This window comes from Schistocerca nitens, chromosome 7 (genome assembly GCF_023898315.1).
Source record: "Schistocerca nitens isolate TAMUIC-IGC-003100 chromosome 7, iqSchNite1.1, whole genome shotgun sequence".
NCBI lineage: Eukaryota > Metazoa > Arthropoda > Insecta > Orthoptera > Acrididae > Schistocerca > Schistocerca nitens.
Window position 1 is genome coordinate 429,757,336 of NC_064620.1, and position 15,344 is coordinate 429,772,679.

The following is a 15,344-nucleotide window of genomic DNA, read 5'->3' on the forward strand; positions in this document are numbered from 1 at the left end:
AGTTTTAACGTCAGTAACGCATATGTAAAAGTCACTAAGAGGCATTTTGGAGGTACGAGAGAGATCAGCTTAACACGTGTCCTGCAGACACTACATTCAGTTTCATTTCCTCCTCTTCACATTTCGCTGCATCTACAGTTTCATGACATAGTTCCAAAATTGGTTAGTCTCCGAATGTTATCTACTAGAGTGCGAAGTGTCAAATCTTCTTTTAAGGAGGAAGCATCGCTAACAAGCCAAGGACAAGTCAGTCTTCGCTATACGCAGTAATGGTCAGTCGAAAACCCACGCTGGACTACAGAAGTGTATAAAAACAATGTTCATTGTCTATCAACGTTTGGTGCATGTTTTAAAAGACCCGCATAAATGACCTCTGTTTTACTATCATACTCTAAACACACTCAAGTGTCTGGGCTTCCTAAGATACGCTGTTGCCGCAGTTACTGGAAGATATCCACCTGGACATAAGACTATCAGTGTGGTACCAACGTGACGGATGTCCCTCCCATGTAGATTATGTGATGACAGATGCTCTGAAGAGAACATTTGGATAGCATCGAAACTATCGTTCAAGAAACGCAAAATGGTCTGCACACTCGTCAGACTTAGCACTTCTATACTTTTATCTGCGACGAAAATTAAAACAAGAGGTCTACTAGGAAACACAGACGACCCCCGAAGGCTTGAAAAGTGTTATAACACGTACCTGTGCTGCCTTAACTTCAGATGAAACACAAAATGTGGTATTCTTTCTCCAGTCACTGTAACAAAGTGTACAATGCTCAAGATTATTTTCAGCTCTTGGTATGACAGCCATGATAACAAACACACGAACCGTATCTGAGTTACTTGTTTGCTTAAATTTGGTATAATAGGGCAGACGTTTGTGGAACCTCTTCTGACATATCATGTCTTTAAAGCCCTCTCAGGTGCTTCTTTCAAATTACACAGAAAACAGTATATAATTGACATATGGGTAAAAATCCGGTGTCGCAATTGGGCGGCTATAAACGATACAGGTTACTTGTAAACGGTAGGAAATTCGCCATATTGTCCGGTATAACTTGACGAAAACCGCATCTCGGTATACTGATTCACTCTGAATGTATTTGCTGTGTCCTGCTTAGTTGCCTCACCCTGTTTCTAACGTTTTCTGTCTGCTAGTTAAGTCCTGAATCGAGACGTAAAGCGGGTCTGATAATTAGTAATAGAAAAAAGCGAATGCATTCAAAAAGTGGAGGAACACGGCTTCAGTCTGGGTGCCATTATGTACTGTCTTTCATATCTCGTGAACGAATAGAGTGTGAAACACGTATGTTGTGCGGCAGCGATGCTGAGACATTGTAGAATCTCTGACCAGAGCAGTTGCGCTCGACTCGCAGTAGCGAGCAGTCAGTCAGTCAGTCTGCAGTAGTCAGTCTGTAGTAGTCAGTCCTCAGTAGTGCTTGGAGTCGGTTGCTAGCAGTAGCGGAGAGCAGTCGGCGGGCGTCGGCATCGCAATGGTCGAGATTCAGGACGAGGTATAATTTATTTAAATAAATAATCATGCAGCTTTGCGCTCATCAGATAATGTAACGAACAGTCATTGTAATTTAACTTTCAAAAATCGCCCCCAATAATAATTTTGATTTAAAAGCAATTTTTAGAGACAATCATTCAAATTTCCTTCCATTTCCTTTTAACAAAGATTTTTAAAAGGTACTTCCAATGCTTTTCATGCAAGCGCCAGAGAACAATAAGAGCAGAATTTTGACATGCTGTTTCACTAAGGTAAGAAATTTATTCTCGTTTCGCACAGGGCAAACACCGACTTTTCGGTTGAATTGAGTTTAGGTTATCATTACAGTTTCATTATCATGGGATTAGCGTTCATTATTTAATGGGAACTTGTACTTGAGTCAGATAGCGAGCTTTCATTTAATTGTCTTTCCCATTAATATTCTTGTGGGGAGTTTATAGTTAGCTGTGGCACCATTTCTAATAAATATCGTTTTTAAAAATTTCTGTGGGAAGGTCACACTTAGCTGTGGCTCCATTACTAATAAATATAGTTTTTTTCGAATATTTTTGTGGGGAGGTTACACTTGGCGACACCCAGTCCAGGATCGTATTTCGTTGAGAATCTTTTGAAAAACAGTCAGATATCTGCTCTTATTTGTTTAAATATAATTAGGATTTGGCGCAACGCTTTTACTAATTTGTGACTTTCTTTCTACAGGTCAACGGCAATTCGTTGCTCTGTTGTATTTTTGTGTTGTTTTTGCATTGTGCTTATTTCTTTTGTGGATAATTGTGACTATTGTGAAAAATGCCGCGAAAGACTGTGAATAGTGTATCGCGAGGTATTATGAACGAAACAACCGAATTAAATAACTTCATCAATAGTACTAGTGACACGCAGTGTAATGATGACAATCCTGCGTTCACTGACAATCAATGCGTTCCAACCACTAATGATGACTTCTGTCTTAATGATGAACAAACGAACTCGGTTATGTCCTCTGTTGATTTGACGACAATCAATGACGCGGGACGCTCTATTGTAATGAGCGCTGCCCAGCCTAACACAACCGGTTTACTAAATTCACGTGACGAACACACAAATTTGTCTAATGAAAATGAACAGGATACACAAAGTACGACGGATTTATTTAATTCCGAAATAATGTCTGACAGCGTACATCCGACTGATAAACCTTTTTGTGAATCTCAGAATAACCAAATGGTTAAGGAAAGCGAGACAATTGCAAATACACCGTCAAACAGCACAGAGAATAGAAATGCTAACTTTGTGTCGGATCCAATTAGGGCATTATTACTACAAATTCTTGAATCAAACAAACAACAGAGTGAAGATTTCAAACAACAACTTAGTGAACAGGCCAGACAACAGAGTGAAGATAACAAACAATTTAAAGACAGTTTCAGACAACAGAGCGAAGATTTCAGACAACTTAATGAACAGAACAAACAGTTAAATGAAAAATTAGACAACAATTCCAGGCAGCTTAGTGAACAAATTAGAGCCGTTGCCGCGCAGTGTCATGACACTAAGGAACAGTTACGCGAGGAAATTGAGGCTTGTTCAAGAAAAAGTAGCGAAGAAATTAGGTCTGTTGCTCTGGAATTAAGGGAAATGCAAACAGCTGCAACAGAAACACTTAGAGCGGAAATTGGCACAGTCGCTAAACAATGCTCTGAAAAGGCTACACAATTACGCGACGAGTTTAAAGCAATGACGGCAGAACTTTCGCGCACAATGGATGAAAAGATAGACGCGAAATTCGAACAACAGAACACTCAGATTAACGAACGTCTTAGTCTTCACATACAAAACAGTGATACGCGTTTCCGCAAATTTATTGATGATCAAAATAAAGTAAAACGTCAAGTAATGGAAACAATCACTGCTCAGAGACAGGAAGACAAACGTAAAATGTTTGCGAAGGCAAAAACGTATATAGACAACAATATTGCTACAGTGTCCGACGAAATTAATTCCATCAAACAGTTGAACGCGGAATTAGGTGATGAGATTTCTGACCTTAAATCGAAAACAGATACACACACAGCAGATATTCAATCAGTGACCGATAGAATCGAACAATTAGAGCTAACACAGGATTCCGATGTCGTCAAAGCTGACGTTAGAAAACTGAACGAAACTACACGTAAATTGCAAAACCAGATTAATGCCACTGACACTAAAACCGATGATCAGGTAAAAATACTGACTGAAAAATATGATGAATTGGCCAGTCGTATTGATGTCATCGAAAGTACTAATGACAATAAATCAGACGATACTTCACCGGTTTCATTTAATCAAACACCGGAATTTCAAAATCTACAGCAGACAATTAATGAGATCGATTCGTCTAATAACACCTTGCGTAGAAAACTTTCAAGTTTACAGCAAGAAGTAACAGAGATGAAAAGTATTTCAGTTAATAACACATCACAGCAGACGCCACTTTTCGAGCATTTGCCAGACTCGCGAAATGCGTATAATTTGGGTAATCTACAGAGAGTACGGGACTTAGATTCCGAACAACCACAGTTCAATAGATTCTCTTATAATCCTGAACCTGTTCCATCGCACAGAGACGATAATTTCGATTACAAACATTTTCTGTCAGTGAGAAAGTTTAAAGTGTTTAAAAACGACAGAACACAGATTCACCCGCTAGATTGGATACAACAATTTAGCTTTGCCTTTCCACCGACTTGGCCCGTAACGCACAAACTGGAATTTATTTGCAGCTTTTTGGAAGGCGAACCGGCAACTCGTATGAGGCCGATCGCGAGACAATGTTATTCAGTAGAGGAATTTCAGAATGCTTTTCTGTCAGCGTATTGGTCGAAGACGACACAGCGCGGAATTAAAGATCAACTAATTAGTTTGCCAAATTATGAGAACTCCAATTTTCCCAGTGTGACGCAATTTTTTGAGCACATGGTGCAACAGAACCAGTACCTAAGTGAACCGTACAGTGAATCCGCACTCATTCAATTATGTATCTCTAAATTACCACGGTCATTAAGAGTGTCACTCCTGACGGGTCAGCAAAAAGAAAACATTTCGGCATTCAGAGATCTGCTGCAGCTTTTAGAAGTGCAGCAATCTGATTATTCTTTTGTAAACAAAAATTTTTCGTATAACAACCAAGGCCAACAAAAGTACAGCAATTACGAACAGCCACGTAATTTCAATAGTAGAAGTAACAGACGCTTTAGGAATGATAACCACCAAAACTTTAATAACAGGCAAAATTCTCATTATCAATACAATCAAAATTTCCAGCAACAGGAACCACCTTTTAGTAACAATAGACGTTTTCCACCACAACAGCATGAAAGTCAACCGGTTAACATACCTAACCAACAATGGAATGCACAAGGTCAACCCAACTTTAATGTTTCGCCGCGTGAACGTATAGTCCCTGGTACAACAAACAGTAACGCACGGCAGCAGAGAAACAACTACGTACAGAAAACACAGTATTTCAATTCCTATCGCAATGCACCGTATAGGAATGACTATGACGACAGACGTAAAAATAATGACGACAATTTTCAGCGTACATCTAACAACAGTCGGTCATACCAACAGCAGAATTATCGACAAGAACCTATTGTCATGAATGAACCCGACAGTAGGTATCATCCAGAGCGTAACACGTCTGGAAGAAGTAATAGAACTGTTCAGATTGTAGAAATGCCACAACATCCTCCTGATAATAATAACACGTCAGATAGAATCTGACTAGATACTGTACAGGACGCATCTTCCAATAACACAAGCACTAGTTTTGACACGCAAAATGTTGTTCACGAAAATGTAATTACTTTTGACGATATCAGAGACACTCTTTTGCAGGAAAGACCAGTTGTTCAGAAAACCATTTCACATCCTGTCATCGAAATTAAAATAGGTTCATCGAAATTTTCAGCAGTAATTGATTCTGGCTCACCTATGTCAGTTATTAATGAGGAAACTTTTAACGAGTGCAACAAAGAGAATACTTATCCTACATTACCTTTAGGCAAAACGAAAGTGAAAGGAGCAGTATCGAGTAAAGGAGTAGACGTTAAATTACAGACGCATTTATCATTTTGTATTGGAGGTCATACTTTTCACTCAAATTTTTGGATTGTTCCTTTATTGACAACAGACGTAATTTTAGGTACTAATTTTCTCGTACAACACGACGCAGTGGTTGATTTTCAAAATTCTTATTTAATGTTGAAGGACGAAAATGTACAATTAGCTTTAGAGTTTCAGCATTCTTTATCTGCGGAAGAACAAACAATTAACCGCACAGAGGTCATTTCCGCAACACGTAACATAGACTGTAGTTCCACATTGTTCACGGATACGTACGTACATAACTACAATACTCCAGACGAAACTGACTACGACGTAATGCAGATGATTTCCGATAAAGTTAAACAAAGCAGTGCAAATACAGACGACGAACGAAAGCAATTACACAAAATTCTTTTACAGCAAGCTCCAGTTTTCGACAACATTCCTGGTACTATGTCCGGTTTTATGTATGAATTTCAGGTGAAACAGCACGACACATTTAAAGCAAAGCATTATCCCATTCCATATATCCATCGAGAACAAGTTAAAAAAGAATTGCAGGATATGCTCGACCAAGGAATTATAGAACCGGCAGTTAGTCCGTACATAAACCCGCTGCATATTGTTAAGAAAAAAGATGGCTCACTTCGCCTTGTACTTGATTCACGTCACATCAATGACATAATTATTAATGAAACAGATCGACCACAGACATTAGAAGAACTACTACAGAAATTTCACGGTACAGCTATTTATTCCACATTAGATTTGAAATCAGGATTTTGGCAAATTCAACTTCATCCGAATTGCAGAAAATATACAGCTTTTCTCTGTTTTGGTGACTGTTATCAATTTTGCAAATTACCGTTCGGCTTAACTATTTCTTCTGCTGCTTTTATTCGCGGTTTGAACACAATACTTCCGACAGAACTTAAAGACAGAATTACGACGTACGTAGACGACATTCTTATTGCAGAAGCTAACTGGTCTGAACATAATCTGATTTTAGAACGACTATTGCAAACTTTCCATGCACAAGGACTCACAGTTAACCTCAGTAAATCACATTTTGGTAAAACTTCTATAAAATTTCTTGGACACGTAATTTCAGCAGAAGGCATTGCGCCTGATCCGGAAAAACTTCAAGCTCTACGTGACATTACTGTTCCTACGACGAAGAAGCAATTACGCAGTTTTTTGGGTTTAATTAACTTTTTTCGCAAATTTATTCATCACTCTGCTTTAGACACACCTAGATTATGCCAATTAACAGGTAAAAACACTATTTGGTCATGGGATAAGCAAGCACATTCTGAATTCGTGAACCTGAAACATGCTTTGTTGAATGCTCCACTTTTATCGCACCCAGATCTTACCAGAAATTTTTCCATTGCCACCGACAGTTCCAACACAGCTTTAGGCGTACATATTTTTCAGGAAATTGAAGAAGATGGTTCTACAGTAATTAAAAACATCGCATTTGCAAGCCGCATTTTGTCACCTGCTGAACGAAATTATTCCGTTACTGAACTAGAAACATTATGTGTTGTATGGGCTTTTACGAGATTTCGACACTTTCTTTATGGCAGACATACGACCGTTTACACGGATCACAGAGCTATACAATTCTTACTTTCGGCTAAATTTACTCATGACAGATTAAGCAGATGGAAACTTTATTTGCAGGAATTTAATTTTACAATAGTTCACATTCCCGGCACACAAAATGTAATAGCAGACGCATTATCGCGTTCTCTCAGCAACAATCAACAAGAAGTAGCAACCAACTTCTGCAAAGCAAATTTCAGCGTCATGTACATTCAACAAGTTGCATTTGAAAATTTTATTTCATCGTCATTACAGGACATAGCACGAGAGCAAAGCAAAGACAATGTGTGGAAAGAAATTAAACACCTTTGGCAAGATAAGAATAATGTTACGATTAGAAACCACTACACTGTACGCAATGACATTCTGTTTCGCCGCTCTCATCCAGACAGTAACAATTGGTTATTATGCATTCCTGACGAACTGGTTAACAAATTAATTTGGTACACGCATTTAAGCTACGCACATTACGGAGCAAGAAAATGTTTTCTTATATTGAGACAGAACTGTTATTTTACAAACATGGAAAAACGTATACGACGAGTTTTAGCGTCATGTAAAATTTGCCGGAAAGCTAAATCAGACACCACTTCACACATTCCTCCATTATATCCCATTATACCTGTTAAATTAAGACATATGGCTGCAGTAGACATTTTTGGTCCAATTCCGAGAACTAATAGAGGTTTTTGCTACATCTTTGTCGCTGTTGAACTCACTTCAAAATTTGTTACTTTCACTCCGTTACGCAAAGCTACTGCTAAAACTGTTTCGAAAGCATTTGTAAAACATTTTCTATTTCATGTAGGGCATGTGATGAAAGTAATTTCTGACAATGGATCACAATTTCGTTCTGTCATATGGACACGCATGTTACGAGCTAGAAACATTTCTCCGATTTATATATCCAAGTACCACGCTTCTTCGAACCCTTGTGAACGACTAATGAAAGAAATTGGTAAACTGTGTAGAATATACTGCCACAAAAGACATGTTAATTGGGACACACACATACACTCATTCCAAGATGTAATTAATTCCATTCCAAATGAATCCACTATGCTACCTCCGTCTGTTATACTGAAAAACGTTGAACCACCAAACAAAATTAAAGAATTAGTAAATTTTCCTACATCTCGTCGATTACGACACCACGAAATAATTGACATTGCGCTGAACAACATCAAACGTGCCGCAGAGCGCCGGAGAAGACAGCAAAAACAGGTTTGTAGACACCGAGACTTTCACGTTGGACAGAAGATATTAGTACGTACACACTATTTATCCAGCAAATTAAAAGGTAAGTGCAGTAAATTTGAACTTCTATACGCAGGTCCATATCGGATTCGCAGCATTCCTCACCCCAATGTTGTACACGTCGAAACTCTGAGAACCAGAAAATCGAAAGGCAACCATCATGTGTCAAACATTAAACCCTTTATCGAATGAAACCACTTTACGATGTAACATGCTATGAGGCCGTTTACACATTTTATGACCACTTATGCAATTATATTCATATGACTAATTACTGATGATGACTATCGTATTTTTTCTTGGCAAGTGCCCGGCAAGGTAAGGTTAGCAGGTCGCTCTTCTTGTCGTTACACACTAGACCGTGCATTTTTTCAGATGAACTTACGCATTTTATGAATAATTATGCAATTCTCTATAATGACGCATTAATTTTATCAAATTCTCTCTCCATTGAAGTCTTTAATTATCGCATCTATTAACTACACTACATATAAGCTGAACACAACGAATGTCACATTTTGTCTTTCTTATGTATGTACGATTGTTTTCATGTTTTGTTTGTATGCACTGTGAACTAGTTAAGGTATAACACACACCATTTGACTTTGACATTTTGCCTTGTGATATCTCAACATCGTGACTGTTTTACATTTTCCTTTTTTACTGCTGCATTATGATATTCTCTGTACACTTTTTGCCTTTAAACACTGTCTGTGCTTTGAGATATTACGTTTTTCTGTCATGTTATGCTGTATGCTTAATTGTGTCACCATTAACCAGTCATTATTTAATGGGTATATGATTTAAATGCAAGACATTAATCTTTGTTCATCAATTTCAGAAATAAATGATGCGTAAAGGAAATGAATTAAACAGAAGTGGGAATTTCACCTACGGAATAAACGAAAGAAGATGCAATAAGCTAATGAGGACGAGTAAATGGATCAGAATTAACAAGCATTAACCAGAATATATTATACACATCGCAGAATAGCAGTCTTAACTAATTTTTTCTTTCAGAATACAAAGCGATTGATGCAAGCTGTCAGACAGAACTACACATTTTAGTTTTAAGTGATGAAATATGCTAGGGATTAGGAATAGTTGTGTGATGAATAATGAAATGATTTTTGCAGATGATAATGAATGCTGATAATGAACAATGATGAAGAATATGGTACTATGAATAATGAAGTTTTTGTTTACAGGTGATGATAATGATGGAGTTATGATGATATGAATAATGAAGTTTTTCTTTACAGATGAGGATAATGTTGAAGTTATGTATTTATGCTATGTAGTTATTTAAGTATTTGTTGCAGTTTACTTTGACAGCAGGTGTTATATTGCGTAGTAGGATGACTGAAGGTTTTGGATAGGACAGCTATGGAACACATTTTTTATACACATTTCACTACCTGTTAATTCGAAGTTCACTACTTTTCAGCATAGTCTGCGTTTCTTCTTTCAGCTCAATAATCCATTTTGTATTTTTCTTTCAGGAGAAGCCTTTTATGATACTTACTAAACTTGTTACTTATTATACCTATTCTAGTACTTGCATTTTTTTTACCCACTTGTGTCTATCATTTATAAATGTGATAACCTTGCTACAGCTGACTCATGACGGATGACGTTACACAATCTTTTCATTTATAGGAACAACCTAGAAGCAATTTTTTCTCTTATTTCTTCTTGCTTTCCCTTATAATTACCCAAAGCAATGCATTGCTAGCAAAAAAAACAAAATGTATTAACAGTCCCAGATAATGTCACTAGTTTATGATAATTCTGAATAACACTGATCAGCTCTGAATTGTATGTCACTTGAATAATGACTTCTTAATGATACCAAAACATAATTGCCACTATCTATTGTAATGAGAGTACTTATTATGCCCATGCTTATTAATGCTACTAATGTTTTGTACTATTCAATACTTGCTGGCCACTGAGTGCCCATAATTAATGTAATTACTTATTATGCCCATGATTATTAAGGCTATGACTGTAATTAACTGATTTTTAATAATGATTTCTTAATGATATGAAGAATACTGAATGATGAATAATGTTTTATACTATTCAATACTTGCTGGCCACTGAGTGCCCATAATTAATGTAACTTATAATGCCCATGCTTATTAATGCTATGACTGTAATTAACTGATTTTTCTAATAATGATTTCTTAATGATATGAAGAATACTGAATGATGAATAATGTTTTATACTATTCAATACTTGCTGGCCACTGAGTGCCCATAATTAATGTAACTTATAATGCCCATGCTTATTAATGCTATGACTGTAATTAACTGATTTTTAATAATGATTTCTTAATGATATGAAGAATACTGAATGATGAATAATGTTTTATACTATTCAATACTTGCTGGCCACTGAGTGCCAATAATTAATGTAACTTAACGTTTTGTTAGTGTTTTTAATGATGACTTCCCATATTAATACTGAATGATGATAAATATTTTGTACTAATCGAAAGTTGCTAGGCCACTGAGTGTTAATAGTTACTTGTAGATATGTCATTTGAATGAGGAAAAATGTTTTGTAATACTCAATACTTGATGGCGATTGATTACCACTCTTGTCTTTAAATTAATTAATGAACATTTTTCTGTAATACTACATTCATGGTACAGAAATGTTCAATGACTAGAGTATGGATACCGCAAACTACTTATGTAATCACTAATCAAGACTTGTGTGTTAGTTAATGTCCTTTACCTTCTGACCTAACTACCTGAAATTATTGTAACATCCATTTGTCTTGTCCATCCTCATTATCATGGAGCACTATATTTGGTTTTTGCACTAATTCTACGTTGGTGTGCCGCCTCTTAAAAGCGTGGTGTTGACACGACATGCTGTCCACCACTGTAGGCGAAGAAACTACTTATGTAATCACTAATCAAGACTTTGTTATGGAGCACTGTGTGCCGCCTCTTAAGAGCGTGGTGTTGACACGACATGCTGTCCACCACCGTAAGCGATGAAGATGTTATTCTGGTCCCACTGTTTGGTGTACCTGGTATACTGCCAAATGATAGTATGGAATACTACTACGACGTTTCACTGTCTTGATACGCTGATAAATACTTCTGGGAACGGAACTGCAGATTGTATCATTTAGTTGTGATTCTGTGGAAAGATATGGACTTTCAGTGCAGCTATGTGCAAACTAAAGTGCTACAACCATGATGCAATCCTTCCTTTCCTATCCTAATAGTGAAAATCATTTTTTACTAACACCATTTATGTTCATGGCCTATACATTTTTTTCTCGATTTGTTGAACTCTAGTGCGAGTACACTTGTGTCACTTGTCGACATGATTTTTGCCATTTGTTGTCAAAATACTAAAGACATTTTCGATTTGTTTTGAAGTGCAGTATGTGTGCACTCTTGTCATCTATATTGTATATACTTTTTGTGATTTGATGATTTTTTCTACTCTTGCGTTTATTTGTTATAAAAATGTTCAAAAGTTTTCAGTGCATGTGCACTTATGTGAATATGTTTTCAACTGAACTACAGTGCCTGTGCACTCTTCTCAATTTTCGATATGATTTGTGTTCATTCTGTATACCTTTTATGATTTATGTCATTTGTTACTCTTGTATATACATTTCGTCTTTTACTGATATGTTCTCCACTGCAGTGCATGTGCACTCATGACACTTGTCAACATGATTTTTTTTTTTTTTTTTTTTTTTTGCCTGTTATGAAACTGCTAAAGAATTTTTCAGTGTGTGTACACTTTGTTATCTGTCAAATAATTTGTATATACATTTTTCCTGATTTGTTTTGTACTTATATTTTGTCTTGTCTGTAATGTTTTGTAATCGGTGCATGCGCACAACATTTAATTCATGTGATACATCTAAATATTTTGTAAATGTTAATTAATTAAAAGAAAAATTTGTTACGATGGCAAGTCCAAATGACTCACCATCGCTGCCAAATTTTTGCCCCCCCAGTGGAGGGTTATGAAACACGTATGTTGTGCGGCAGCGATGCTGAGACATTGTAGAATCTCTGACCAGAGCAGTTGCGCTCGACTCGCAGTAGCGAGCAGTCAGTCAGTCAGTCTGCAGTAGTCAGTCTGTAGTAGTCAGTCCTCAGTAGTGCTTGGAGTCGGTTGCTAGCAGTAGCGGAGAGCAGTCGGCGGGCGTCGGCATCGCAATGGTCGAGATTCAGGACGAGGTATAATTTATTTAAATAAATAATCATGCAGCTTTGCGCTCATCAGATAATGTAACGAACAGTCATTGTAATTTAACTTTCAAAAATCGCCCCCAATAATAATTTTGATTTAAAAGCAATTTTTAGAGACAATCATTCAAATTTCCTTCCATTTCCTTTTAACAAAGATTTTTAAAAGGTACTTCCAATGCTTTTCATGCAAGCGCCAGAGAACAATAAGAGCAGAATTTTGACATGCTGTTTCACTAAGGTAAGAAATTTATTCTCGTTTCGCACAGGGCAAACACCGACTTTTCGGTTGAATTGAGTTTAGGTTATCATTACAGTTTCATTATCATGGGATTAGCGTTCATTATTTAATGGGAACTTGTACTTGAGTCAGATAGCGAGCTTTCATTTAATTGTCTTTCCCATTAATATTCTTGTGGGGAGTTTATAGTTAGCTGTGGCACCATTTCTAATAAATATTGTTTTTAAAAATTTCTGTGGGAAGGTCACACTTAGCTGTGGCTCCATTACTAATAAATATAGTTTTTTTCGAATATTTTTGTGGGGAGGTTACAAGTGTCACAAGCTTGTGACAGTACAACTAACCGATTCGCAGAGCTAGAGTTGGAAGGAGGGGTGTTAAGAGAGGAAATAGGAGAAAATGGACGTGCTTACATAATCTAACATAGTTTTTGGTGTTTGAAAGATAACAGAATCAAATTTTACACTTTCGATGATTATCTTACGGGCTACATTCTGGAATTTTTCCAATTTTTTTTTTCAAAAAATTTGAGCAAGGCATTTCTGGAAATTTTCGCAACACATGCTATCACACAAGAAACATTTCCACAAAAATGAATTTAGGTAGGTAATTCTTAGTAATCAGATAAGCAAACGTGTGGAACAGTTTTTTAGTATCAGTTTTAGAGTTCTTACAATCTATTTTAAAAAATTATGCAGATGAAACAAAGCAATTTTAATTTCACAGGAAAGTAAATAATTTTGCCAGAAATACACTTAGAAAAAATATGAATCACAGAAGTTCTGTTATACTGTGAACAAAGTCTGCAGCAAATTTCACTTTTCTAGCTCCAATGGTCAGGGGAAAATGTTCCTTATCAACTGAAAAGTGAAAGGTCTGGGAAATGCACGTAAAAGATTATAAGGATTTACACTGTAAACTAGTACCTTAATGTTGACCATAACCATAAATTTGGTCGTCTTGCTCTTCGTGATCTGTTTCCTTTATATCTGATTTTGCTGGCGTGCCCTTTTGGTTGTATCCTTCACAGACAGTTCAGAATGTGCAATACGCGCAGTATCTATCTTCTTCAATAGCTTCTTCGTGAAGCAACCTGCAACAAATCCTAGTCCAGTAAGGGTCCTTATTCTTCCAATGTTACCATCATTAAACACCAGACATGCATCATATGTGGCAATTTAAACAACAGTAGATGAGCTAAATGTCGTTTCTGGGCGTCTCTTCCAAATAAGACTGTTGAAGCTCTCATTCGGGTTTTGTCTTCCACCATGGGTACATTTCTTTAACAAATCTGGATGAGCTAGAAACTGGAATGTTAGCTTAATGGTGTTTAAGACTGCTTCACGAGGACTGTGTTTATGTGAATAGGTTTTGTTTTCTGCTTTTGCCTGTTTATATTTGCACCAGGATATATCACACAATTCATTTATTGGCTTCTCATCAGGCGACAACTCACGAAAAAATATTGCCCACACTGCCTTCTGCATTGCCTTCAAATCTCCGGTGTTTTGCCTTATTGCTTTGCCATAATATATTTGCAAATTGTGGATCTCTTTGTCAGTCAGACGTTGTGGCCCACCCAGTGGCTTTCCATCTTTGGGTGCTACACCTTTTTGTTCTCGTTTCAGTTTCAGAAGTCTGCCGCCCATCCTCTTCTGAATGTGCCCCACGCACTCTAGCTTTTCAATGTTGCATCCATTTCCACATGGGTTGCTTTCTACAACAGATTAGAACACCAGAATCTCCATCACCAAGATACTTCATATATCTAACTGCGTGCCTCATTTCGCTGTGATGAAATATTAATTTCATTACTGCTGGCTCCATGCCACCACTAGAACCATCATAATACTTGCTGTAAATTATTTTGTGTTTTATTTACCACTGTCTGTCTTCTTCCTTATTGTCTAACGTCTTCCTCTATGCACAAATAGAGCAATATTTAGACTTCACCTGCAAATCCAAAACTTTTCCTGTGTCAAAACTTATAACTGATGAAACATCGTGTAGGGAGATGTGGCCCCTTTTCATCCATGTGCTATCACATGAAACACATAAATCTCTAAAAGGTAAAGGTTCATTTACTTCTGTCTGAATGTCTTTGTTAAATAAAACTGCCTCTTTCTCTGCTGCTGACAAACTCCTATTACATTCTGTTTGCAAGGCGTTCAGAAGACGATTGTTTAGTGTTGAGTATGAAGCAGACATAAATGGGTTATTGATTATTGCACAAAACAAATTGCTACCTTCCCTTCCAACACCAACACATCTCATCCCATAGCAGAATGTTATGTTGGTTTCATACACCCAATTCTTAACAGACGACGTTTTGAATTGAATGTCAGTTTGACAGCTGTCACAAAACAAGTGCATATTACACACAATATCATCTGTATCACTGCTTTCATATAACCT